Source organism: Parasteatoda tepidariorum, chromosome 1 (genome assembly GCF_043381705.1).
Source record: "Parasteatoda tepidariorum isolate YZ-2023 chromosome 1, CAS_Ptep_4.0, whole genome shotgun sequence".
Classification (NCBI taxonomy): Eukaryota; Metazoa; Arthropoda; class Arachnida; order Araneae; family Theridiidae; genus Parasteatoda; species Parasteatoda tepidariorum.
In genome coordinates this window covers 66,295,049-66,321,485 of record NC_092204.1, presented here as the reverse complement: position 1 = coordinate 66,321,485, position 26,437 = coordinate 66,295,049, and the positions used below count along the sequence as shown (strand labels likewise).

At 27.2% G+C, this 26,437-nt stretch overlaps 1 protein-coding gene across 1 annotated transcript in view; it reads right to left on the bottom strand.

The window, feature by feature from the left end:
- Window positions 1–26,437, bottom strand: part of LOC107448738 (uncharacterized) — a 50,276-nt gene that overhangs the window by 6,064 nt on the left and 17,775 nt on the right. The window contains exon 2 of the mRNA XM_016064043.4: window positions 6,178–6,269. The gene's annotated coding sequence lies outside the window, so the exon portion shown is untranslated. The remainder of the gene's footprint in view (window positions 1–6,177; window positions 6,270–26,437) is intronic.

Sequence of the window (26,437 nt, the reverse complement as noted above, 5' to 3'; positions counted from 1 at the left end):
GATTGATGAAAGCAATACAAGTTTTAAAAAATTTATTCCATCATTTTTTATCTAAGAAAAATATAAAACTGACTTAATATGAGAGTAAAGCTTTATTATTATTATTTTGAAATTCCTTTGTTATCGTTTATTTAATTTCACTTATTATAGCATATAAATTAGTTTTTCGATAACTACGTTTTTAGACTTTCTATTATTAATAATTTTTTCTTAGTAATTCAATTCACATTAACAAAAAATTATATATATAATTTGTAACTTGTTATTTTTGGATCATTCTAAAATTTAGTCTTATATTTAACAGCATTTGCAGTGGTAGAAAAAAAAACGACAGTAGCAATAAACAAAGAGTTTATTGATAAAGTCTTATTGCTATTATAACTATCTGTTCATAAAATAAACATTTTATTAATAAAATCTGGAAAAATAATATTTGGTTCCTTGGAAAAGAAAATAATGTAAAACTATGATGGAATTACGTATTGAAATCCAAACGAGATTATGAAACAGGTTTTTAATGTCAACAAATATTTTAAATGATCTTGGAAAAGCATAATTTCAGCTAACGGTGCTATTTTACTGCGTCTTTATCCTCGTTTTACTGAAGGTAAAATTAATGATCAAGACGAAAAAGAATGTTGTCAACCTTGAACAAACATTTTAAATCGACAATAACTGCAGTAAATTTTTTATTATCATTCACTTAAACAATACCTTGATCCCTCAAAGAGAAAAGTTCTCGGTGAATTGAATAATTTTGCCAATGAATAAGAAGTTAAGTTTTAAATTTAATGAAAAATAAAGATAAACGAGAATTTATTTATTTTTTCGATAATTTGATCTCTTTTAAGAATGAAATGATGAATGTGAATTTCTTTTCATTTTTTTGCTATTATTTCAACCTGAGACTTGAAACACTGCAGAAAATTTCAATTATTTTAAAATGAAAAAACAGTAAAAATTATTTTGTTCGTTTGATTTTCAAATCTTGAAAATTTCAATATTTGAAAGTTTTGATCTTAAGTCTCCATACCCACCACCTTGTTTTCTGCCACTAAAATTAAGTTTATGGGACAGGGGATATAAAATATGTTATATGAATTGAGTTCTTAACAACAGGTTTAAAAACGTCAAAAAAATAGATAAAATTTAAAAAATTTAAAAAGAGTTTCAAAATCACAAAGCATGAATTTTTATAATGTATTTAAAACTTTAAAATAATGTAGATAATGTATACGCCTGTGATAACATACACAAAGAGAAAAATAATTCTGATAAAATTACCGTACTGTATTTTATTTTTGGTAAAAAACCTTAGTTCTGGTTAATAAAACCAAAATAAACGGTAAATAAACCATTCATTAGGTAATTTTTCAGTTCATATGGTAACAGTTTACCGAAAACTTTAGGTTTCAAAATTACAGTTCTTATTACCCCACATTTAGAAAAAAAGTACAAAACTGAGAAGTAAATTTTACCGAATAAATGGTTTTTATGCCATGCTCTAAGGTATCATGAAAAATGTTTCGAATGCTACCACATTTACCACATCACATATTATAAAACTATATTTAAGTCTAATTTTTACCTATAATCATTACCAAAGTGCTTCGGTAAAAATTAAGAGGATATTTGGTGTTCCTATAGAGCCAATCACGTTACATTTTATCATACTTTGGTAATTTTGATCATACTTTCTTTCTCAGTGCAGTTAGGTTCAAAATTTGTTCAGAGATGTGATAAAAAGTATGAAGAGGATGAAAACTTACTATAGAGCATGGAGTCGCAAACAAATTTTTTTTTTTGGGGGGGGGGGGATTTTGATAAATGCATATGAATTCTGAAATTAGGGACGGGAGCCATGCAAAACCATTTGCATGGCCTCCACGATCTCCGGACCTTCATCTGCGTGACTTTTTCAATGCCATACAGTCACCTTAAACGACTAGTTTATGTGACGACTATGGACTTACTGGAGGTTCCTATGGTGCAGATTGACGTCACTTCGACAGGCATTAAAAGTACATTTGAAAGACATTTTCGAGATCTCGCCCGAGAATAATTTTTTCGCTGTTAAAGACTGTATAAGGATGTCAACGGGCCCCACTTCAAACAAATACTTTAATAATTAATCAAAGAAATCTTTTAGCAGATAGAAAGTTTGTAACATATTTACTATTTGTTTTTTAGCTTGATTTTCTACCTTTAAACGTGGTTTGAGACCAGCGGCGTACGTACAGTTTGGTGCTCTACCCCGCAAGATTTATAAATGCACCCTATCATACACTCACCACAAAATTTTTTAAATTATGATAAGAAACAAAAACACTGCTGTGATGAGGTATTCGGGTATCTGTAATCATTAATTTTATTTTTATTTAAGACGATGAAAATCGCTTCTTCAATCAATAGTTACTGAATTGAAACATTGATAATGACTTATAATACTTATCACATTAAAATGAAATTCATCTTAATAATACAAAAAAATAGCTCCCTATCAATAATTATATAATAGTTATATTCAATATTACAATAATTATACTCAATGTTTATTTGAGGGTTATTATTACTATAAAATGAATTTTTAAAAAAAATGTCTTGCAAAAATATTTTTATGACTACTTATAGTGATATTTTTTTCTGAAGTATGCGCCTTCCCCTTCGGGTGTTATTTGCGACCCTATGTTCTGTGGTAAGTTTTTATGCTCTTGATAACTTTTTTCACCCCTCTGAATTTGTCGGTTGGATTTTGGGCCACTCAGTAAAAATAGATAATATATAGTAATTCAAAATTATAGTTTTAAGCCGCATTTGAATTTCTTTAACAGGTTTTATTTTAATTAACAGCTCTCTCTCTCTCTTTCTCATCTTCTCACGAAATGAAGTTGACTCAATGCAATGAAATCAGAAATATAGCCTGATAACTATTTTTCAAGATTCAGATTCAGATGTAGAGAAAAACATATCAACATGAATCATTAAATTTCCGAAATTAATGCAGAGAAATTATTCAGATCATTATTCGATTGAGAACTGGCCAATTGAGTGGTATGAAAATTTATAAAGACAGTAAAAGGACCTACAGGATTTGCGGGGACTGCCCAGAGGAAGAGTTTTCACCTGAACACATATAGAAACATTAAAAGCCTCGTAAAAATTGGGAACTATGGTATTATGGTTTATGGTACTGGAACATCATGGATTTGGTTGAAACGTGATTCGGGTTATAAACACATCTGAACTTCAAGTTAGACACGGCATTAAACTATTATTATTTTAGATAATTGAATTGGAAGAGTTTTTTTTCTTATTATAATTTGCAAGTTTTTTTCTCAAATTTTATATTCTTACAATTGCATGAAATCAAAGTTATAAAAGTGGATTCATTTATTAGTCTAACTATCTGAATTTTAAAAATAATAATAATTTTAATATATTAAAATAGAAAAAGATTCTGAGGATTCTGCACTTACATAAATTTTGCTTTTAAAGTTTCATACTACTCCGTTTTTGATATTTTATACATAAAAAAGAATGATGGCATAAATTATAAGAATATTTAAAGTTTTTTTTTTTTATTATTGCAAGAATATCTTCTTTAAAAGCAATTTTACTACTAAAGAGTTTCCAGAAGGTCTTTTGTTTGCATATATTGGCCTTTTTGTTACATCCATATTTTAATACACAACTATTGTGTTTTTAACTACATAAATATTTAATTACATAGATATAGTGTTTTTTACTACGTAAATATTTGAATGCATAGGAAAATGTTTTTATTACATAAATATTTAAAGTATGTCTACATAGAAAAAAGTTTTTTCAAGGCACTTTTAACACATATGAAATTATAAAAAAAGTAGCATTTAAAATTTAACTTTAAACACTACGTAAGAATAACATTTCAACAAAGTAATGAAATCTTTTAGGTTTTTGAGGCAGGTTTTTAACCTAGGGCAGGGATGGCGAACCAATGGCACGCGTGCCATTTATGGCACGCGTACACAATATTTTGGGCACGCCACCGATCACAATTGTTATTGCACTCTGAATTGTTATTACACAAATGTCACACACTATGAAGCATATGTAACAATTAAATTAAAATTCAAAAAAACAAACAAAATAATAAGCAATTATTAATAAAAAAAATAAACAATTAATGCTAAAAGAACAATTAATAACCATAAAAAACAAGCTAACAATAAATAACTAGCAAAAAAATCAACAGTCCTGCTTAAACTAATATTTTACAACCTAATATAAGTTATTTGTCATTTAATCTGCAATAACATAAGTCTCACTGATGCTACTTTAAGTTGAATTACGCGTATAACTGAGACATTGCAAAATGTATTTTCTTTTCAATGTAAATAAAGAGTTGTGAGTTGATAGTATTAAGTATTATTATTTTCCCAATAATCATGAAGTCAAAATTATTTGACGGCACGTCTGTGATTTTATTAAACAATTTTTTGGAAAAAATGCACGTTGGTATGTTATATTTGGTATATTTGATATATATTTAATATATTTGGTATATTTGATATATATTTGATATATTTGGTATATTTGATATATATTTGANTAACAATAAAAACTGCATTACTTTTCTAATAAATGTGTTTCCGTTCGAAATTTTTTATTTCTTTATATAAATATATTATATATATATTTAATATAAATATATTTGATATATAAATATATAAAATAAACTATAGTAATATCCACCAAATTGGATGACGGTGGTTTTAAAAGATAGTTAAATTAATCTTTAAACTATCGTATTTTATTGTACATAATGTTTGTATACTTAATTTTTTTATGTATTTTTGTACGAAGTTCTTCAGAAAATATACCGTAAAGCAAAGCTTATCCCAGTTAGCGTGAAGAAAATAATAACAATGAGATTTCACTGAAAGATCCCCTAAAAAAATAAAAAACAAAAAAATGGGAAGCGATAAAGAGCAGAGGCGGAACTTTAATTATTTATTTTAACAAAATAATTTAAATTAATAATAATATGATATTTTTTAAAGCTTTCTTAACACCATTTTTTTTTCAACGAAGAAATATAATTTTCGGCAATAAGGTATAAAAAAGGTATATAAACTTTTCTGAATTACATATTAAATTTAGATCATTAATGAAAAGAAACACGAAAAAAAAAATAATAATACGAAAAGTTACAAAATAGATAACATTCTATCCTCGACTAACTGTCAGTATTAAAACATAATTGCTTATATAACAATAGAGCATAACTATGCTAACATGTAACAAAGGAAAAACAATCAATATAAATTTATCACATTACAAAAAAAAATCGCCTATATTCTTGTTTCTCATTTACGGCCCAATTGTTTCAGAGCAGACAATTGTTTCCTCAAAGGTGTGATCGTCTGAAATTAGAATTGAAACGACACGCTTTTCATGTGGAACTATGTTCTGTGCTGTTTCCCATTCTTGTCCTGACATGTTTATTTATTTTCAATAAAACCATCGCCGGAACATTCCGGATTAAATGGACAAGCACGAACATCAAGATTTTGTCCTGGTAGCGATGTTCCTAGTTCCGGCTGTTACGGTCGATTGCTTAACAAATGGCTTCAGCTACTTTTAATGTTCCTTAAGTGATAAATAAATCGTTTCAGATAGGTTACACTGACAAATGTCACAGGTGCGAAGAATTTCTTCGCAACACCTGTTGCAATTTCTTTTATTTTAGTTAATGGTCTTTTTTTGACTTCTCAATGAGAGGCAAAGATAAGCCGGTAAAAGTTGCTTACTTTCCAATTCTTTTAAGAGAATTGAATAGTATTAAAAAAATTTTTTAGTTCACCTATTTATAAATTGTGATCTCTGTATCATTACATAATTTATAAGTAGAAAACTTAAAGAAATATGTATAAACGAACACCCTATATATTGTTTGATCTAATGATTGGATTTTCACGTACTAAAAGTCAATTTGAATGGTTGATAAAGGAAACGAAAAAAAGCATTTGTTTTTGTAATTTTTTTGACACATTTAATATCAGGTCAGGTGATTGTTAAATAGTATTTTTTCTAACAAATACATATTTAAATAATTGTAACCGATATTTAAATAACTAATACAAGGAACTATACTTAAAACAAAAGGTATTATAACAGATAAAAACATGTATTTACTTTTATGACGACTTATCTCAATAAAATCATCTCCATCGTTGAAAGAGCAACATTTCAATAAAAAATTTTGTACTCTGTGCTGAAGTTGATTTCTGAAACAAAAATTAAACAGTTAAAACATTTAAAAAAATAACTTATATGAATTCAAGTTAAAAACAAAACAAAACAAAAAGTCTCATATTTATTCATAAAAATACGTTTTTGTGCCTGATATCTTAACTTCTGCACTAGTTAATTAACATTTTTATGGCAAACCCCCCATAACCTCTTAAAATCTGATTATTATAGATCAAAAGTTATTTAATGTTTTTTTTTCTTTTTTGAAGTTGGCTGGATTAAAAAAAATTAATTATAGTACTTGAAAGCGAACATTTAAAAAATATATTGATATAGTTCTACTAATACACTATCAGTTCCGGAAAAGATCTCGGCATATTCAACACATAATAGTTTCTGCTTATCTATGCTAAAAAAATGTACATATGTAAAACTTCTATACGTGGTTTTCTCCTAATGTTAATGTTTAAGAGAATTTATCTTGGAGAAAAATATTAAAATTACACTTTGTGCGTCTTACAAACTATTACTGTAAAATAATATATTAGAAAGATTAAGAGACTTGAAATTTAATATTTTTAAGAAAAAATAATTTTTATGAAGAATATTTTTTTTTTTTAAAGTGCATTTTCTCTAATATTAACTTTTTTACTTGAATATGAGATACCAAAACATATTTTGGGTAAGAAAATTTATATAGCAAATTTTTTTTTAAAAATTTAATAAAATCTGAAAGCTAACGTAATATTTTTCGCATGGAATGTAATGATTGCTTTGAACGTAATGTTTGCATTATTATAATAGCAAATTAACATTATAACAGCAGACTTCGTGTCACCAAACTGATTTTTTTTAAAGTTCTTTAAGTATATATTTTAAAAAACAATTTTTTACCTTTAAATTTAAATTGACTTATTCTAAATTGATAAATCTATGCAAATTATAGCATTATAGAATATAGATTATTAACACCATTTTAGTAGAGAAAAACACTGTTCTTGATTTAATTTTTTGTATACAAATTACGGTTAATTGATTTTAAAACAAATAAATTTTAAATAATTGGTAAAATACGCGGGAAAATAATTTATAACCCGATTTACTAAAATAAATAAATAAATATTTTGAGAGTTTGATATCTAGATATACCTAATTTCATTCGTAAATAAAACTTTAAAATTAGAAGAAAAAAAAAACACCGGAAAACGAATTGAAAAGTAATCAGAATCGCTTTATAATTTTCCATTTTAAATATGTTCAGTTGATAAAATCAGACATATTTAGGGATGTCAATCTGTGTGCATGTTTTCCATAGTTAGCCATTTATCAATAGAAAGGGTGATAGTTTTTCCGTGGAATTTCCTCGGTAATATTCAAATGGGAAAGCTTCCATTGATATTTCGTAAATTACATTTTACCCCTTGAAACAATGAAAATTTTTAATCTAAGGTTGTAAAACTATCAGAGCTATTTTACTTATATTCATACATAAAAGTTATTATACACGCATTTAAAATTTAATTTATGGACAAACAAATAAGTTCCTGTAAAAACGGAAAAATTAGAAGGTGCTTTATAATTGCAAAAAAGTTATTTAGGTAAGGGTTTGGTTGTCCAGTTAAAAATATACGCAAAAAAAAAAAAATTTAATCATTTTAAAAAGCTTGCAAATGAAAATTTCAGTAGTTTTCAAAATTTTTTCTCGTATTCCGTAATCAAAACCAAATTCTAGCTTGCATCTCCACTTTTAAGAATGTATTTAAGTAACAAGTCATGGTCGTAGAACTGTAAGTTGCGTAAAATTTGAAAGTTCATCTTTCTTTTTAAAACATTAATATTACGCAGCTATTTTTCTTTTGTACTTTTCGTAATAATATGAAACGCAATAATTCATAATAACATGAATCTAGTTAAGATACTGCTTTAAAATTCGTGGAAAGTGTTAATGAAATTATAGGATAAATAAACACATTTTCTGAGCTCGTGCCTAATTAGTCGAAAAGGAAGGTCATCAACAATGAAGATGAGCACTAAAAGCAGTTAGTCATCCTTCGCATCGTTTCGGATGAATAGAAAATGTAGGTCATCAAAACATAGGTGAAACTCTTCGATTTCCGAAAAACACCCGAAATATGATTATGCGTGACTTGTTGATGGTTTTTAGAAAGAAAGGGAAACATGCCAAGCGTGCCAAAAACATTAGAATATTCATTTTCTTGGCGGAAGACAAAATAATGAATAAACAATTCAGTGATTTTGAGTGAATTTTTGTTTTGCCCTCGAAACTCTACGATTGTTCTTTGATAATAGTATTCTTCATTTTGAACACCGATGAGGGATAAAGCGGAAAAATATCTTAATAATTGAAGAAAATTTGGAGAAAAAAAAATATTTTTCTTTGTTTTGTCTGCGTACTCCAGTTACGTCAATCTTCTTGATATACAAATGTTAAACGGAATTCGTGGTAATGGATAACAATATTAATCTTCTGTAGAACTTCATTATTCTATTTCTGGTGCGAGCCAAAATTACAACTGTGATTCTTCTTTTTGTTTACTTTACTCTTATACGAGGCCGATTTTTATAACAGTAGGTATCACTTCTGACCACATATTAATTAAAGAAAATGAAGTTGGGGAAAATATAAAACAATAAATAATCAATAGTTATATTTAATGAATTCTGTCTTTAGTTATTCATTAGGCTCATACCTAAAAAAATTTCTCGTGCATACACAAACTGGTTGCGATTATAACCATTTCTTAAACTGATGATGTTTTGACTTACAAAGATGAATAGCAAAAACTAAAAATAGAATAAAAAGTTAAAAGTTGATAAGGAACGATTTAGCTTTTTTTTCTTTTTCTAATCTTTACGTTTTTATATCAGTAGACTTTACTATCGTAATTTTAGTTGTTAAATAATAATGACTGATCAGGGAAAAACCGAAAGGAATAAATGAGTAACGCCTCTTTTACAGGTGAAACATCATGGTGATATCCTCACTTTTTATATGCAATAAAAGTTCTTATACGAAATATAAAATGGTTTGTTTAGAAGATACGTGGAGAAAAATTTTGTTTAATACTTAAAAAGTAGATTGTTAAAGTGTTTGAAGAATAAATACTTTAATATTTCGTGCATGATTGCGCAATCAGTCGAATTTTTGAATAAATTGAAAAAAAAAAGGATTTATTATTTGCTCATTACAACACTTAAACATGCAAATGGAGGACATTGCTAACATTCCTTGTATAAAACATCTTTTAACTTGTTTTTAATAGAAATTTAAAAGCTGAATAAAGAGAACATCGCCAAGAACAAGGAGGAAAGAATTTTTTTTCATCGGTTATTTGATAACCAGTTTAAGAGGATGTGCTATTCCGCAAAAAGAAACTTTTCATAGGAAATTCATTTTCACCTCCTTAACTAATTTAAAATTTAAAGTATGGGAAAAGTAAGTTCAGGAAAATCTAGATTAAGCTATGAAATAGTTTCAATTGCCGAAAAAAAAAATTTAAAATGTCAAAATGCAAGCAACTTATTGGAAGATAACTTTTCCAATGCGTAATCCCAAGTTATCCTCTCATAATTTGTTTTCATTTTGAACTTTGAAAATTTCTTTTCAGCAATTTAACTTCATGCCTTGCACTGTAAGTTTCAGCTAAACTCACTTTTTCTGTACTTTAAATTACTTATGGAGGTGAAATAGAATTTCCGATGAAAAATAAGGTTTCTCCCGCAGTATAGCTCCTCTTAACTGTGTAAGGATAACATGCATCACGGATACCCACACATGTGACAGTTAAAGTCAGCACCAGCTAATCGTATGTAAGCAAACAGTGGAGCTAAGTTTCTCCACATAAGTTAGAATGTTAAGTATCGTGAAGGTAATTAAATACAACACCGTATAGCACATAGAATTTGATGAAATTTAATTCTTTCTCATATATATCTTTTACTTGACTCAGATTTATTATTTGTTAATGTATTTCATTGCAAATGTGATATAGTTTTGTTCTGTGTACCTGGCATCTTCGATTCATAATTTGTTTGTTTATGTTCTACATGACTTCTTTGTGTTAAGTAAGAAATATGTAGTGAAAGAATTGAAATACTTGTGAAATGATTGAATTCTTTGTGAAAGAATCTAGAATGCGTCACTTAAGAGAATTAATACTTGAAGGTCTTGGCTTACTTAAAATAGAATGGAAAGAACAGTTGCTAACGTAAACAAATGTCACGTTTGACCAACCAATCAACGAGATACCCACACTACGTCACTTGCAGGTGTCCCGTTAAGAACAAATAATTAATATAGGGAAAAAAATTACATTTTATTTTGATGTTTCAAAAAAACAACTTTTGGATTTGTTCTTTCTTTCAAATTTCTAGTTCGCAATGCTGCGCTAACTTTACTATATAAGTATCATAAAATAAAGTTCATATCATCAAATTCCTGCAATAAATTATTAATTATAAAGAGATTTTTAAGCAGTAGTTTAAAATTTTTCGTAAAAATATTGGAACCATATGTTTTAACTATTTGATGTGATTGTAAAGGCGTATGTGATAAGATATGAAATGCTTTTCAACATGCACTGCAGAATACAATATTTTTAAAATCTTTATTTAAGAGCAATTATTTTTTTTTTTTTTTTTTTTTTTTTTACCAGATAACTTATAATTTTACAGGAACATCTCGGTTGGTTTTAATTTGTAAGCATTTTTCTTTAATTAAACGAAAAACCAAGAATTTATTCGTTATATTTTTTTAAATGGCTTCAATTCTTTAAACACTGTTCCTAAAGGCATTCCAAGCAATAAAAATAGTCGATTAGTGTGCGGAAAAAACTTGATGTTTTAAACTTTAAAATTAGCGTTCTCTGACAAAATTTGTCAGTTTAACGAGTAGATATAAACAAAATATTGGTTCGAAATCTAATTAAAATAGTGTTTGCTCAGACATTTTATGATATTCACAAGCACAGTTAGGGTATTTGAACATAATATTTTACTGTAAACTTAATATTATAATAGTTCTAGTAAGTTTGATTAAAAAAGTTAAGCATGGTCGTAGATATGGTTTTAAAAAGAACAACATTCATAAGAATAACATAAACATTTATAGAAAGAAATATTGTTTTAACATTTGAATATTCAACAAATGAGTATGAGTAGGATCAAGATTCAAAATAATTTCAAATCTGTATGGATAAAAGTTTTTAGTTAGAAGGTAGACTTACCAAGCAACGTGGAAGATCTTTCAATGCATATTTAGTAACAAATATCATTTTGCAACCCACAAAATTAAATTATAACAAATGATTTTGGGACGATAGAAGGACAATTTGAAAGCAAAATAGTCTCAAGTAAGTTTTATTAAAATATGAAGTACGACAAAGGATTTACCGAAATATTTAAATGTCGATAACACTAGACGCATTATTGAAAAATAAATATTCTTTAATATCCGAATATTCAAAATATAACAAATGAGTATGAGAAAGTTCAGTCCAAAAGCAGAAGTTCATCCAACTTAGTTGGAAGCCAATGCCCAACAAACGATGTGTAACTAACTTGAAGATAAATTTGCACGATCATCAAAAGGCCGTGATCAGATCTCGTGGTTGATAAGTTATTTTTTGGCCTTTCCTGAATACTAATACAAATTATTTGGCTGAAAAAATAGAAGAAAAAAAAATTCCGATGAATTCGGTTTATTTATTTATTTTTAAAAAAAATACCATTATACACAATATTGTAAGAGTATTTGTTCAAGAAGCTATTTTTAAGATTGCTGAGGCGTTAACTGAACTTTTAATTTAATTTTAATGTCTAAAACAATTCTTTGAACTTTTTTCTTTGGTAAGTCTACACTGTAAAATATTCTGGTTCAAAGTGCGGTAGAAAATACAGGTGCTCAGATTGGCGGTACTTTTTTAATAGTAAAATCCTTTTTTGGACCCGATCATATCAAGGAACAAAAAATCTGATATATCGTAATTTTTACAGTAATAATTAGCATAAAATCACTGAATCAATCCAATTAAATAAATATTACTGTAACATTTACGGCATAATAATTAACGATGAAACTAGTTTTTACGGTGAAATTTACGAATGATGCACCCAAAGCCCCGGAACTTTATTCCATAATTTGATCTGGAATTTTTCAGTGTATTGCATTTTGAAACATTTTGAGCTAATAGAAGCTTTCTTACATTTTTTCTTCTTCAAAATTAGCTAAAAGAAACTAGTTTTATAACGGAATGAGCCTAATCCAAAATACTTTATTAATTATTATTTTTTTAAAAATTATTTAACACTTAAAAGGACTGTAACAAAAAAAAAAGAAACATCACAAAGCAATTATGATAAACAATTTCTAGTAAATCTGTCGACGCAAAAATGGCTGAAATAAAATTTTCAGTAAATTTAAAAAAAAAAAAAAAGAGGATTTTGAAATTAACCGTCAGTAATTTTGAAATTGTGGAAGAAACTTGTCTGACTGATTGAAGAAAATTTCAAAAAAATACTGTCTAATCTTTTGATTAATACACATAGCTTTTCAGATATCCACATTTTTAAGTGCAAACTATATTAAAATACTCTAAATAATATGCATAAGTTTTAAAAAGCAAATGAAACAAAATATTTTTAACTGATAACAATGACAGGATTTGACGAAATTACTTAAAATATTTTACGTTGTTTCGTTTTTACTACCAAATATTTGTTGAATGCTTTGAATTATAGTAATTGAATACATAATAAGAATGCATTGAATTTATTATAATGATAATCAGCTAATAAATATAAGAAATCTAATCTAAGAAATGGCACACAAACAGATTGCCGTTCATTAAAAAGAATAATAATGACATGCAGAAAATTTTCTGAAAAGTTTCATTAAAAGATCTTAAATAAATTCTTATTAGTAAACTTAGTTTAAAACCTAGAAATGAGAAATAAATAAATACTAACTAAGTAAATTTCTAATAAATTAGTTTAAAACTATAATACTTCCATGCGTAGCGATGGCTCAGTGGTTAAGGCTCTGAGCTGTCATTGAGAAGTACTACTAGGGTTCGATCCCGGGCGGTGGAATGATATCCACGCTGATCGATTAGTACCGGTTTAACTGAGAAGTAACGGAGGTTGGTGCGGAATGCTGACCACATTGCTAGTAGCATGTCGTTGGTCACGAAATTGTGATGCTTTGACCTCCATTACTCCCTAGGCCCACAACAGGCTGTTGCAAAATTTTCGCTTTTATGATAAATAATTTTTTATTAAACTAATATGTAATAATACAATACCAATTTTCGCCAGTTTATTTTTTTATGTGTGATTTTTTTAAAATGTTTACTAAATAAAGAATTTTACTTAGTGAATCATGTGTACCCATTTTTTGAGGTTTTTCATGGTGTGATTAGCTATTTCATATTTTCTACTAATTTCAACTTACGTGCTTGGTTTCTATTTTTTGGATTACATAAAATCTATTGTTTAAGATAATCTTGAACATAGCTGATCAAGGACAGAGGTGTCTATTTGCGAAATAGAACATGCTTAATTTGTTCATGGAAATAGAATTTTCGTTTAAGTAAAAATGATTCAAAATTAAGTTCTGTTTGTTTGTTTTAGGGGCATAAATATAACTTTGAAAAATTCTTTCAAACTGTCAAATCCATACAGCTATAAGAACATGTATTATTTTCACTATTTTACTGTATTAACAATATCTGACAAGTTTTCTTTTTCTTCTTATTTTCTATCCAAATTTTTTTCTCAGCATCCGCTATGAAACGCAAGACAAAAACCTTTGGACGCATGATGAATGTTTCTTCTGCAAAATTATTTTAAAGCAGTACTAAATAGAAATTTCTTCTCCGAAACCGGTTCAATATTTAGTTATAGTATTTTGTTCTTTCTTTAACATGTTTATTGATGAACTAAATTATTACGGTGTTCGCAGCACTGTACGGCATAAAAACAAGTAAATCGTTTCATTACCATTTAAGATTTAATTCTTATTTATAGATCAAGATGATGGGAAACAAAGATTATTTATAGGAATTGGTTCATAAATATAAAATTCAGCTGCGCTTTTCTGAACTGTATCCCTTAGATATCATTTTACTTATTTACATCAAAGGATGTCATTATTATAATGCTATAGTTATTTCTCTTTACAGAGTTTCAATTTATAATAAATAATTTCAGCATCTGTAATTACAAAACATTTCGAATAGGGCATAACATTAGAAGTAGATTTAATATTGTATGAAAAAGAGAGTGAATTGCCCTTTGACACTTTCGTGTAAAGAAAGTATTAGTTTTTTTTTAGACATTATTATTTTTCCAGTTTTTTTCCTGTATGAATAATCATTCTGTTCGGCTGCACTTCATAAAATGCTGTATTTGTGTTTTCAAGTCACGAAACTCTTGCTTGATCTTTGACACCAAAATTCTAAGCTAAACTTTGTGTGGGTGAAATATGCTGATCAAATGTTACACCTGCAAGGGAAGCATCATGTTATGTTTGAGAGAGAGAGAGGATGTTTTTTCATGGCTAGAGCTGGAAGCTATTTGCTTTAACTTGAACTTTAAAGGTTCAAAGGTTTAAAAATTTTAATTGTTATTTTAGAATTGCGTAAAATTAAGTAGGCTGATGACGAATTCGAAAAGAAAGTGCATTGACATCACCTGTTGGACTTAGTAATAATAGGGCTTGACATAGTGATAAATATTTTCGAACTAACTTCGTAAAAAAAAAACTTATACGAAGTCCAATGTATCTCAAAACAGTGAAAATTGTATTTTTTTTTTTTAAAGCTCAAAGAAGCATGTCCTCTAATGAGTGAAAAAATACTATCCTTAAATAAATAAACCCTAGAAATCGAAGCGGAAATACATACTTGATAATGTAGAAACGTCATTTGCAGTAAAAATTTAAAAAAGGTGGGAAAAGTTGACTTTTTTTTTATCTTAATAATTGTGGAAGCGAATGAAGTTTTTATATTTACAAGTTCATATTTTTTTATATTTAAATAAAAAAATTTTTGTTATTAAAAAGTTTTTTTTTGTTAACTGATTAAATTATTAGAAATCTGTATCAGTTTAATTACAATGTAGCTAATATTTACTTCCTTGAGAATTCGTTCTAAATAAGCTATAATTTTGTGTTAGTTTTTAATGAATTTTGTTTGCTAAAATGTTTCACTGTTTTTAATTAAATGTTCAGGTTAAATCTGACTTTCATGTATAGGCTTGTTTGCATTTTTCTTATACCAGATGTTAATTTTCAAATTTATTATACAAAAACTTGTAGGTACGATTTAATGGGATGTTTGTTTGCATTTTCCTTTTACAAGATCTTAATTTTTAAATTTATTATATAAAAACTTGTTGGTAAGATTTAAAGGGATGAGAGTTCAAAAGAAAACGTACATCGTAAAAAATTCGGGATCAAATTACGATAAAAAGTTCCGGTACTCAGGGAGCTGGTATTTTTTACCGTAAAATCCATTTTTACCGGAGGATTTTTACCAAAACAAAAATCTGACATACCGCAATTTTTACAGGTAATAATTACTATAAAGTTATTGAATCGTTCTAATTAAATAAATAATACTGTAAAAATTACAGTAGAAATTGAATTTACGGTAAAATGGATTTTACCGTAAGCAAATTAAATAATAAAAAACAACAACATATAATTACAAATATTAATTTTTACCTAGAATAAACCTTGGATGAAAGAGTTCTATAATTGTGTGCAAAGGTCTTACGATTCATTTTAAAAGTTCCTGAGACATAACGAAATACGCCAAAAGAGAAATTGAGTTAAAAGAAGTCCTAATAAAAAATTGACAGCCTTAATTCCTGTTAAAATTATTTTTTGTTTAAATTTAGCATTTGAGGTTGAATTCTCGAACCATTCATATTGCCTAGTATGGGAAAACTCGATCATTAAATCAAAAGTTATTAAGATTTTCACTTTTCATCCTTTTTCACTGTGTATAGTATGCAATTTCCAAACTAATGACATGTTATAGTTAGGTTAATATTTTTTTTTCAAAATATAATTTATTTGAACTATTGTTTTATCTGAAAGCATGATATATCTCGATATCAAATGACTTAGGGCTATAACAACTCAATTTGATTTCTATTGTTCTTAAAACTTTTGATGATTTTTGTAAGTCCATTGTAGGTTAAAGGTGGTAGAAAGATCACATTACAAAAAACTGTTACACTTTTATTATTTCTTAAATGAATGCAACTTTGTTTGTAACTTCAAAATTGCTCAATCTAGTTTGAAACTTGATTTTTCCTTTGTTGTTTTTTTATAATATTATATTATTCTATTTAAAAAATATTATAGTAAAGAATTTAAAAAAACTAATATTTATTTAATGATGAAGTTTTTAAAGAATTTTTAATTCACGACACTTAGTTAAAGAAATTAACTGTCTTAATCTTGGAAATTAAAGAAAAATAATTAAGATAAGATTTGAAATAATATAAGAATCATTGTCATCTATTTACCCTTAGAGAATACTCCAATTTGCACTTTATAAAAACTTTTCAGATATTTAAATTACACTTTATGAAAACTTGTTAATAAGAAGTCAATGTTATAAATATGTACTATTTGAAGAAAACTTGTTATATATAAGACTTTAAATACTTCATTTACTGGTAAAATCTACAATTAGTATGCCTGTATTTGTATTCATTTGTAAATGGTTAGCTCATTTATGGAAACTAAGAATTATACAGGTTCGAGTTTGTCACTTTTCCGTTTGAATTAATCTTTAGCAGGAAAAATAAAACAGAGCTATAAACTTATTTTGAAGTTTTTATAATGTAATTTGGAAATTATAGTATTATAGAATATGAGCTAAAATCTTTTATGTTCTAATATGAAGGTTTATTCAACATCACTAGTTTTATTTAACATTCTAAATTATAAAAATGTGATAAAGTTCCAAACTAAAGATATTAATACTAGGGATGAGTTCAAAAAATAATAAAATAATTTCGTGTAAGATAGTATTATATATATATATATATATACAACCACCGACCCATTTTTGAGTTTATAACTATCAATGTTGAACTTCGNATATATATATATATATATATATATAAACAGATCAGTGATATTTGCAAGCTTATAGCTCTATTTGAATAAAAAAAAGTCTTTTGCAGCTACTTTAATATTTAATTATTTTTTATTCGCTATGTCAGATAAATTCAATGAACAACTTTAACGTGACAGCATTCGTAGACTACGTCACCAAATTAATATTTCTAAAGTCATCTGATACCACAAGTTTATTTTGCTGTATTTTTGTTTCTAAAGTAAGTTAATTCAGAGTAAAACGTTTTCTTAATGCTTGTGACACTTTTAATTTATTATTTTAGTTCTTCCACGCTCATAGCTTATTCAGAACAATTATGTCATGCAAAGCTTATAATTTCTATGTTGTAACAGAAAAAAAAGGAGAAATATTTATCCAAAAATCAAGCCTTATCCATAAAAATCTTCAGAAATATTTACTTTGTGATAAACCGAACAGCACTTACATAATTTCCTCATAAAAGTTTATTTTCTCTCATTAAAATAAAAAGAGAGCAATTTTTAGCACAGTAAAGTTTATGCATCAGTGCTTAGTACAATCGTTAAACTGTATTAAAAAAAAATTACCGTAAACCCCGGTGTAAAAGTATCTTCCCATTCGATCACTGTCGATCGAATGTAAGGATACTTTGTCGATTAGACCAAGTCGATTGCTGAAAAAATAAAATATGAACATTTCTAAAATTTAAAAAAAAAAGTATATAAAATTGTTACGAGTTAAAAATATTTCGCATCAAAAACACTTAAAAAAACAGGAAATTCCCGCGCTGCTGTATGCGTAACGCTTCATGTGTCAAATGATACTAAACACGTTGCAAAATGTGGTACAGTAAAATCTTTTGAAAAGCATGGAATTTCGAAGGATAGGATAACAGATGAGGATAATGTATGTAGAATCTATTGCACAGTGGTATCCCCATAACATCACTGCTAAAGTTACAGAATCCGACACAGCAGATTTACTGGAATATTTAAATTTGTAACTTTATGGTAAATTTCAAAAGTTTTCATTCATTTTAGAAGTTTTATGGTATTTTTGAATAAATTATCGTTATTTAACTTTTCTTTTTCTTAATTTTTTTTCAGAACACAATTTAAAGTATTGTTTTCTAAAAAAGCTTTATATGTAAAGAAAATTTGATGAGAAAAAAATGCAAAATTAATTGTATGTAACGTATTGAAAACAGTTTTTGAAATAGATAAATTGATACAGAGTTGTTCATATTCTTTAGAATGTATCGATATTTCACGATCAACGAATGTACTACTTTATCGACTTACGCACCCATATATACAGTGAGTTCTCAAAAAATAAAGCCTATTGTTCAAGAATAATCACTAATCATTATTATGGAAAGGGTATATTAAATATCAGTAAACATATAATATCTGAAATAATATTCATAATTTTTAATAGATATCTGTAAATATCGGATATAAATTGTTAAAATCCCCGAAATTATATATAATCTGAAAATAATTACATTCTGTCATTGAAACTTTTCTTTAAGTAAAAATAACAAAAAGAAATTTCAATTTGCATTTTTTAGGTTATTTTTTTATCCCATTAAAATTCCCTCCATAACAATTGTCTTCATTTACTACAAATATTGTATCTATATCCACATTAATTTCTTTAAAAAAATTACTTGCCTTCACATTGATGCACAAACTTAATGAATTGGGTATACAAACACAGATTTTTTGTAATATTTTAATTGCTTTGAAAAATTAGCATATTAAAGCGGGAATTTTTTATTTAAGTACAATTTTTCCAAGTTTTACACTTGGGTCAGCTAATTTTATTTCCTTATGGGAAATGAAAAAGCTATTACAACACTTAAGAGGAAATTTTGAATTAGCAGATTAATAGAGAGTTTCGGTACCAGCTACCATTTTGCTATTAAACTGTGAGAATTATCACTGTTTCTATTATAAGCTTCAACGCAATTGATATATATTTATTTTTTATTCCTAATTACTGTGACCAACTATGTAGCATTCATTTTTTTATTTTTATCCTAATATAATAATTATTCATCCGTAAAAGAAAGTGAGAAGATGTCGCAATTTATGCCAAGTATCTGATAATGTTTCAAATTTAATAATAGAACGTGAACTTTTCGTATAAGGAATTAGAACTGATTTCGTCTGAATAAAGAAAGTAGTTTAATCACCTTAATGCAACAGGTTTGTATAAGGGGATGTTTGGCAACTGAAATATCGAAAAAAAGTTTTCTGAAATAAATAAAAATGTCAGAAGATCAATTTCTTTTTTTTAACATTTGATTAATTTTTTACTTTGTACCAAATTGATTTTACTTTTTTTTAGATTTGTTTACATACTAGATTTTTGAACTACTATTTAAGTTAGTATAAAATGTTTTGGACAATAAAAAAAACATTCTACAATGAGAAAAAAACCATGGTCAAAAATACCAGAATATAGTCAAAAATACCAAATTTGCTGTATTTCTGGCTATAGGCTCACCAAAAAGTTCAGTAGTTTTTACCAAAGCTCTTTAATAATAATTTTGATAAAATTAACAATAAAGTATAGTGTTATAATATGTGATAAAATTTGGTAACCATTGCGAAAATTTTGGTAATTTTATCATGATATCTCAGAGCATGGCATAAAAATCATTAATTCTGTTAAACTTACTTTTCATTTTTGTATATTTTAGTAAATGTGTGGTAATAAGAGATTTAATTTTGAAAACAATAATTTCTGGTAAACTGTTGTCATATAAACGGGAAAAATACCTAATAGAATAGTTTAAATACCGTATATTTTGGTTTTATTACCGGAATTAATTTTTTTACCAGAAATGTCAGTAATTACCAGAATGTTTCCTATTACCATTTTACCAGAAATGCCATTAATAGCATGTCGAAATTACCAGAATATAGTAAAATTTACCATATTTCTGGCTCTACGGGAGCACGAAATACCCTGGTAATTTTGCTGATGCGCTTTGGAAATTATTTTGATACATTTATAATAAAATATGATAAAATTTGATAAAAGGCGTAATATGTGGTAACTTTATTATAATACCTTAAAGCATAGCGATTTATTTGGTTAAATTTACTTTACAGTTTTGTATTTTTCACTAAATGTGTGGTTATAAGAAGACACACTGTGTATTTATATAGGCTTGGCGACGAGTCTCCGGAACTTTCGACATGAATCTAGACTAGACAATTCTCGTATAACTCCGTAGACGTAAATATTCGAAACTACAATTGTAACGCTAATGTAAACGTTTCGAAACTACAATTTTCCAGAACTATCATTTCACTGTCAAAATGGTAGTTAAATATTACCAAGTTGCCAAAATTATTATCAGGTTAAAAATGTCGCCAAACCGAATTTTTCATAAGAAATGCACTAAGCGTTATTTTCTCTCTAAATAACTACAGAATTATGCGAATTCCTTAAAACTTTTGTAATTAAAATGTCTATTTAAGGTTTGTCTGAGATACTTAAGCTAATAACAAAAGAATATTTGCAAAATTATACACATATTTACAAATTTATAACAGTAATTTTGAAATCTAGAGTTTTCAGTAAACTGTTACCATATGAACGGAAAAATTACCAAATGAATGACTTAATTTACATATATTTTGGTTTTATTACCAAAATTATGGATTTTTTTTTAACCAGAAATGTCATTACCATACAGTATGGTAATTTTACCGGAATTATTTTCTTCGTGTATAAAATCGAAAAAGCTTTGTTCCCCTCACCTGATAAAATACGATACACTTTTATAAATATCAAGATAAAAGATAACAATCAAAAAAGTACTTTTCTATGTTATGATCAAGTACTATACAAGATAAAACCTAATTGAAATATTTTATTAAATTAAAAAGTTCTACTAATGGCAAAATAGAGATAAACCAATATTGGAATGAGGTGTTTACTACTTTTACTAACATTTTAATATGTAACTACTTCAAGACATTATCTAATATTTTTTGTAAACAATAAATTTCGCATTATCAGTATGTTTACGTTTTTAAAAGTAACACACATACTTGATATTCAACAAAACAATTTTTTTTTAAAATTTCGAGAAATCAATTAATACTCTACTGAAAGTCTTATATTATTCTTTGTGCTTATTTAACAATTGTATGAATGTTATCAAAGTTTCAAATTTTTCTCAAATGCTTTGTCTAAGTTTTCATATTGTTCAAAATATCTGATTCATTTTTATAATGAAGGATAGAAGCCGTCTCATTGAGATTAAAAGCACTTCTTTGCATTTGATTTTTAGCCCATTTTTGACATAGTCTATTGTTTCGAACTCGTATTAAAACAATTGTCTGGGAGGTGTCGGCTGCTGCGAATGCTACGTGCTCCGCATGAAAAATAGAATAATGTTACAAGAAGTCTAATCCAAAAGCCACACTTTTCTGGAAGGAAGCTAAATTGATAGATTTTCGATAAGATTTGGCTAACCCGTCCAGTTGAAGAAATGGACATTATCTGTGGCACGTGATGAACTGTCATTAGGAAATTTTGTTTGACTTTTCACCGCATTGAGATGTTGAAATGGTTTAATGTCTGTAGTAGATAAGGTATTACCAGCTTCCAAAAGAATGTGAATAAAAGACATTCGAGTTCGATTCCCAGAATATCATTAAGTCAGAGCTTCTTTAACTTCTCTATTATGTAAAGTGCGCAAAATAAAAAGCGAACCACCTTGAATAACTTTTGATTTAATGATCGAATCCTCACGTTCTAGTATTCAATCTTAAAGGTTCGAGGGCGTGACCTCAAGTTTCAAATGTATGACTCAAAATCAAATTTTAAATGTACGCTTTCTTTTTTTAAAAAAAAAAAATCGATTTTTCAAAAACTATTCGACCGATTTCGTTTAAATTTTTCATTTTGCCATTTAAAATTGCATTCTTTAAAATGATGTAAAAAGTTGTTTACCTTATTATTCAATTTTTTTTTGACAATTATTAAGCAAAATAATAAACAAGTTTTAAAAGTTATATTTTGCATGAAATAATTGTGTACAGAAATTTTTCTATTCACTTTAAAAGTTCTCGAGATATGGTGAAATACGCAAAAAGTGAAATTATCATTAAGGAGTCTAAACTTTGAACCACTCTCCTGATCAAACTATGGGGACCATATTTCCCAGATTGAGTCTACCCCCTATATTTTGAGGGTAAGAAATCAGAATTCGTCAATAAAGAGATATGTTTATTCTGGAAAAGTAGGTCTTTGTTTCTGATTTCGAAAAATAAAGTATCGTCTGCACTAATTAATTAGCATGTTTGAGGTCACTCTCTTAAATATGATGATCAAATTACCAAAATAATTTTCAGAACTCTCAATCATATTATCATTTGTTTGGTATTTTAAACCTTTTGATGCTTTTGTCTCTTACCAAATAGAAGGGTAAAAATCTATTTACACTTATGTGTGGTTGTACTTCAGTGGTTTGAGAACCGGACTCCGGTCCGGAGAGACTGGAGCTTGATCCTCGACCGCATTAAGACCCTCCGAGTAGATGCGACACACGTGCTCGTAAAATCTGTAGAATCAGAAGTCTCGTAGTCGGTCACCATGATGAGTAAAGGGATCTGGAGAAAATTGCTCCTTCCCCTTCAGGTATATGTCTAAATTGAGGAAGTGGTCATCACAAATTGTGATGGCATGTCTTCACATCATCTTCAGGGATGTTTCCCAGACCGTCGCTAATAGCCTATTATGCGACGTAAATAAAGTAACTAGATATCTACCTACCTGTTTACACTATCTACGGTTTATTTAAAATGGCAGTTCATTTATATGGTTAATAGGAGTTAGATGACTGTTAACCATTTTTTATTCAAATAAATAATGTCACAATTACATCAAGGGTTGAAAGGGCAATAATGATAGCTTTAAATGTTTAATTAAAGTGTTTTAAAGATGCTAAAATCAGATATATCATATTAGAGTGACTGTGTTAGCCATCTTTTATGAGGTAGTGGGATTTATTTATTATTTATTTATTTATTTATTATTATAAGTGGGTTTCTTTGTAAATACAAAGAACAGCTTAAGAACTCATTGCAGTTTTAAAAACAACGCAATTTTATGCACACAAATAAATAAATATGCATAAATAAATAGCTGCATCCAGGGTTACGGCCGGTTACTCTGATGTAGTATTAGTAACTGATTTAGTTCAGTCTTAACCAGGCATTTGTACTTTTGCAAATGCTTTTTTTTAATAATTTTAAATGTAAAGAATTATAATTTTAAATGTCAATTTACAGCTTACGAAGGAAAAAAAAGCAAGTAACTGACGAGAAACAAAGTTAGCAAGTGTTTGCCACATAAAATAGAGGTAATAAAAATCAAAATTTTTGCGTCATCTTAAACTATATTAGCACTGCTAAAATTGCTGATTTTACCTTTTACCACCTTTACTAACAAGCTGCACGGTAATAAAAACCATATTTTATTGGTAATTTTGGCAAAAAGTCTGTACCAAAGGACTTCGGTAAAAATTACCTTATTTTTTTGGTGTTTATATAGAGCCAAAAACATGTAAATTTCACCACATTCTGGTAGTTTTAAACATACATTTTTTCTCAGTGTAGTTTAGTTTTTTTTCCTTCTCAGTGTGTTATTTGTCTGTTATCAATAAGTTTCAATGCATGCTTCTCACCACGAAAGATGCAAGTATGCTTCACATTTTTATTTATTATGCTTGCTATTGCATTTTAGGAAAATACAAAATGTTGTCTCAACCGTGTTAGATAATAACAACTCTAAAATTGCTTCATAAAGTAATCAAACTTAGTACAAATCTTAGTTTTTTACAATTACTCTACTAACTAATCTAAATCTTACGTATTAAGTTTTGGAAAATACCAAATAGCGTTGATTACTTTATTCTACAGCGATCAGAAACATTCCTCGCATTAAAATAATTCGATGCATTAGATCTTGTTATACTAGACAATTTAAAAACAAAAAGGTACTTTTCAGACGTGGTGAAATTTCTAATTAACTTCTCGGTGCACGTATTTGCTCAATTATGCAGAAAGAATAATAAGCAATGTTTATGAAAACTCAGAGAATTGGGTTTGCACATTTCATGCATATCTTCTAAATGCTTGAAAAACTATTTAAATATTTTTTTACTGATCTTCACGATTAATCAAATATTTGTATAATCAAAGAAGACTTTTTCTTCAATCGAGATTAATCGAACCGACTCGATAATCGAAACGTACGTAATTCAGAAAGGTATAATTTTCTGCCATCAATTCATGTTTGTGGCTTCCAATAGAATTAATGATAGCCACTTGTAATAATGGGGCGTAAATAGAGAAAGTTGTTCACCAAGCTTCACAAATTCATAGTATAATTCGCATTTTGGTTTGCATAATAATTTAGCTCATAAGTAGTGAAATGCATGCATGAGAAATTCCTCCTATGAACAACCTGTTTTTTCTGTTAATTAAATAATTTGTGATTAGGGACGGTAATAAAAATTATCTAACAATGCTTGTTTCACGATTCTATTGTTTATTACATCAAATGACTGCAATTAAATAATATACTTTTTCTAATTTCGGGAATCATCGAGATTATTTATATTTTACTCATAGGAAATATCTATTAATTACTTAATTCTCTCCATTAAAAAAGCGATGATAATTGTGCCAACAACTTTCATAAACAATGCTGATTTTTGTATTTTTTTTTTTTTACAATTTTATTAGACTGGATGGGCTATACTTAAATTCTGTAGCTTAATCATATGTCTAACAACTCTCTTTTTTATATGATATCAAATCTGTGGCTTTGGTGTCGACATAGAACCAGACGTTATTTTAAATTTAATAAATACATTTTAAAATAGAATCATTTGGTTTAATATTTCTTTTCGGCTTCGAGAAATATTTCCGTTTTAAATTTCAAGTAGAAATTCCCAAAAATCTAGATTATTTTTTTTTATACTGACGTTGTTAAGGAAAAAAATTATTCTCTAAAAACATATTTATAAGCTAGTAACTGAAGAACTCATGGAGAGTCTGTGAAGGTCTATGAACTGAACTTTAATATGCACAGAAATAACAGGATGCTATTTAAAATTTTTCTCTTATTCAAAAGCATTATTTTTAATTCTTCGGAGAAAAAAATTATATTGTATACTAACATTCAACCAAATAATTCTTTAATAGTGTTTAAAAATGTTCCATTATCATATTAAGTTATTAAATTATCCGACTAACTAAAAAGTTTTTTTTAACAACTTGAGAATTTAACCCTTTTGACTTAGAATTTTTAATGCTTTTTCATTATTTTTTATTAATTTAGGTCAAAATAAGGAAGAAATATTATAATTAGCATTTTAGTAATTTATGGTTATGAAATGCAACATGAAACAGCAGCGTCTTTTTTCTGCGTTAAAGGTATCCTCCAAATATGATTCACTTCCAAACAATAATTTTTGCCCTTGTTTGGAATTATTTAGATGTAAGTTATAATTAGAAGTAAGTTATTTATTTATCATTAAAATTTCTTTTATTTACAAAATTAATTAATGCTAAATTTTTAAGTATGAATGAAAAAAAAATTTAAGTACTTTTTTATGGATTTATATTTTAGTACAAATATAATTCCGATAATCTAACAGGTTTTTTCAGTAACTATTATTTTTTTTTGTAGTTAAAAAAAGTGCCAAAACAAATTTCTCCTTGTAATTAGAGTGCCAGAAAAAATACATAAATGGGACACTTGTGTCCCATCAGCGTCAAAGGGCAAAAATTACGAAAGTTCCAAAATACATATTCCACTAACAACAAGAACAAAACTACTACTAAAAAGAAATATAAAATTAGATAATATTTCACGAATATTTTAATTGTTTAAAAATTTTTAGTTCGAAATTTGACATATTTAGAAACTTTTTTGATAAATGTAACCCAATAAATGATTTGTTTGCAAGTAAATGTTTAAGAATTTTAGAGGATAATTGTTTTATAAAAATAAATAAAACATTTATTTTTTAA